The sequence below is a fragment of the Hemiscyllium ocellatum genome, chromosome 10, assembly GCF_020745735.1.
Source record: "Hemiscyllium ocellatum isolate sHemOce1 chromosome 10, sHemOce1.pat.X.cur, whole genome shotgun sequence".
Taxonomy (NCBI): Eukaryota; Metazoa; Chordata; class Chondrichthyes; order Orectolobiformes; family Hemiscylliidae; genus Hemiscyllium; species Hemiscyllium ocellatum.
In genome coordinates, this window is record NC_083410.1 from 2,826,861 (window position 1) to 2,830,713 (window position 3,853).

Here is a 3,853-nt window from a genome sequence, read left to right on the forward strand (position 1 = left end):
AACCCTTGTCATGCTGTTGTTACTCTGGTGAATCTTCAGACCCACCCCACACCCACTCCAGGGCACTTCTAGAGGGTATAATGCCCAGAAATGATTGTGACTCTCACTGGGCTCTCAGCATTGATCTGTATGTTTGAAGGATTTGTTCCTCAGTCTGGAGAAGTCCTTTAGGATCATCACAGACATCAGGTTAGGGTTAGATTCACAGAAATGTGGGAAGGGAGTGTTTGATCCAATCTGTCCACCAATTACAGATAAACCTTAGTCCTGGTGAGGTACAGGCTGCTGCTGAGGAGCAGGGCAATGACCAAGGAGATCCGTCTCTTGGTTGGAGAATTGCTGTTCAGGCTTGGTGCAGTATTGAAGCTCATGGTCATTGTCTGTTCAACACAAACAGGAACAGGTTAAGGGCCGGTGACCTGCATGGATATTCATTTCAAAAACAAGTTAACTTCCATTTATATAGCCCCCTTTAACATGGCAAAACATTCACCGGGACAGGTGTAAAAAGGTGAAGAGAGAGGGCGACGAGGTAACGGAGAGATAGAAATGTGGAAGCATAGAAACGAGGAGGAGGAGTAGGCCATTCGGCCCATCGAGCTTGTCCCACCAATCAATCTGGTCATGGCCAATTCTCTCGCTCAAGGCTGTATTTCTGCTTTCTCCCCTTGTGACCTTTACAATCTCAAAGTGTGGCCTTTCTTGTGTAAGGAGACCAACACTGCATGCAAACTGAAGAGCTGGAGACATGGAGAGGTAAAGGAGGGGGGGGGGGGCAAAGCAGAGGTGGAGAGGTACGGATGGGGGAAGATGGAGGGAAGAGGGGGAGGGGGTGGGGGAGAGAGTAGGAGTTATGGTGAGAGGTGTGAGTGAGAGAGGAGGGAGAAATGGAGAGGTGCAGAGGGGAGGGGGTGAAGAGCGGTTTCTAGGAATAGTTGAGAACAAAGCGTGGAGCAGGAATCAGTAACCGCGGTTGACCTCAGGTTCCTCTGTTCCTTCTCCCCCCACCCATGCCTCCCCCACTTTAAAGTTCTGCTATTTATCCACATCTCCACTTCACACCACAACCCCCTGTCTTAAATTCTATCTGCTATGTGCCTCCCCAGGTCACCAGTAAACCTACACCCTGCTCAGCCGCGTTACCATCTCCCCACTGTTTACCATGTTGCTGAAACACTGGGTCATCTGTAAATCCGGGATAAGGTGCATTTACTCTCTTTCAGTGCCCCATCCCCATCAACATCACCCCAGCTCTGGTTCCAACATCACCCCCACACCATTCCCTGTCATGTTTCTCACCAATGTAGCCCAGGAATGAAATGGCTCTCCTTCAATAACAAGTGAGTAGCTACTGAGTCAGTGTACAGTGCTGCGGTACAGACTGTGCCTTTTGGGTCTAACACAAGCAATCAGCAAGGGTAGCCTGTTCTTTCCCCTCAGTGTTAAGATGCATTCCCAGTGAGTCACCATGTTATTGTGGCATTAACCATTCTGGTGCTGTACAGAAATTACGCCCAGCCAGTTCCAACTAACCTGGATCAGTTTATCTTTCACATCAGCTGTTTTCAAAACCCACCAACTTTCCTTTATTCCATATCCCCCCTCCCCCCTCTATTTCCTGTTTTACCATGGTGTTGATGTCAGACTGTTCACATCTCATCATCACCAGTAGTTTACACACTACATCAGCACTCATGTATCACAGAGATTTTCCTTCACTGTACAGACACATCCCCAGGGTTTCAAACATTGTAAAACCCGCAGATTATTAGTACTCTGGTCTCCAGACTTGGCGTGACAAATAGCAACAGGAATCACCACCATCAAAATGCAGCACCATAGGAGCAGGAGTAGGCCATTCAGCTCCTTGAGCCTGTCCCACCATTCAGTGTCCCACCGATCTGTGGCCTAACTCCATTTACCTGTCTTTGGTCCATAGCTCTTAATTTTAAATCTGAGACAGATAAATTAACAACTGATCCAGCATCCACTGCTGTTTGTGGAAGAGAATTCCAAACCTCTCCCGCCCTTTATGTGTGGGAATGCTTCCTGACATCTCTCCTGAACGGTCTGGCCCTAATCCACCTAATTCCAGAATCCCCAACTAGTGGAAACATTTTATCTTTATCTACCCTGTCCTTTCCTGTTACTATCTGGAAGACTTTGATCAGATCATCCTTCAACCTTGTAAATTCTGAAGAAAACAGGCCTCATTTGTATGATCTCTCTTCATAATCTAACCCCTGCAGCCCAGGTATCATTGTTATAAATTGAATGTCAAAGATATTCCCTTAGCACACACATGAATGCAGCCCGGAATTAACAGGAACTTACCTGGTCAGCCATCAGGAAGGAGTTTAACAATGTGAGGCATGTTCTTATTAACAGAAAGGAGAGAAAACAAGAATATAAATTAATTTTTTGACAGAGCTGTTGCTTGGAATGATGGAACTGAATAGTGTTTTGGTTCCTTACCACGTAGATCTGGTTGGGCTCAACCTGGAGATCATCCGATTTCTGTGACCAAATGGAATGAAATAGTATGATATAAATTACTGAAGGATGGAAACTCCAAAGGGGCAGTAAGATTGTAAAACGAGAAAACACAACAGCTGGTCATGACCCTGCAGCTTACACACTGCCACGTGTACAGCCCCCTTCACTGATATGCCGTGATCGTTAACATCTTGTTAGTCTTTCACAGGAACTACAACCTTGTCTGATTTTTCACCTAGTTGAAGATTTGGAGGATTGTGACTAAGTCTTTCAAGAAAAGGGTATTGAAGGACTTGACACAAAAAATGTTAACCAGATATAAATATTACCACTAATAGATCCAACGAAGATAAAAACAAAATACTGAGGATGCTCCAAATCTAAAATAACAAAGAAATTACTGGAGAAACTCAGCAAGTCTGGTAGCTCCTGTGGAGAGAGAAACAGTTAACAGTTTGAGTCCAGTCTGATTCCTGTTTGGAGCTGGAATATAGTTATGTATCCCCAGTGGTGAAAGTACAAACAACATATTCGTTCATTTCATTTCATTTGTGATTTGGAGGAGCCAGTGTTGGACTGGGATGGACAAAGTTAAAAATCACACAACACCAGGTTATAGCCCACCAGGTTTATTTGGAAGTATAATCCTTTGGAGCACTGCTCCTTTGTCAGGTAGCTAGTGGGGCAGAATCATAGGACACAGAACTTATCATGAAAGGTCCAAATCAGATGGTCTCCAGGTTGATACCAAACAGATCTATATTCATACGACTGATGCGATGTATTGAACAAACTTGGGTGGCTGTTATGTCTTTACTCACTTGGAACGGGGATGCAGGTTTTGATTCATTAATATGTAAATCCCAGAATTCCTTTCAAGTCACAGTCCGGAGACAACTTAAGGTTTTAAAAAAAAAGTGATGTCTTCTCAGACAGTCCATTAAAGGAGTGAGGTTAGAGTCTGTCTGTATCCCATCCTGGAGCCAGACTGGTTCTATTTCCAAAGTAGGAATTTATAAAATATCACATGGACTCACAGCCGACAGATTGTGCTTTTTGAACAAAATAGAATGTATCTGCAAATACAAATCTGCAAATGTAAATTCACCTTTTCTATGCTATTGACCTTTTATTATAAATTCTGTGTTCTATGATCCTGCCCCACAAACCACCTGATGAAGGAGCAGCGCTCTGAAAGCTAGTGCTTCCAAATAAACCTGTTGGACTATAACCTGGTGTTGTGTGAGTTTTAACTTTACCCATTTCATTTGCCATATCGTGACCTACTATTGACCAACATTCTCATTCTGTCTCAAAGACTAACATCCATTTTGTTTACACTTTTTATGTTTGTACC

At 44.0% G+C, this 3,853-nt stretch overlaps 1 long non-coding RNA gene across 1 annotated transcript; it reads right to left on the reverse strand.

Moving 5' to 3' along the window:
• Nucleotides 1–331: 331 nt before the first annotated feature.
• On the reverse strand, nucleotides 332–2,518 carry LOC132819301 (uncharacterized). The gene is made up of 3 exons (XR_009645065.1): nucleotides 2,476–2,518; nucleotides 2,335–2,377; nucleotides 332–380 (listed from the first exon to the last, which is right to left on the reverse strand). It is a non-coding gene; the product is annotated as an uncharacterized LOC132819301 (long non-coding RNA).
• Between the last annotated feature and the right edge of the window lie 1,335 nt (nucleotides 2,519–3,853).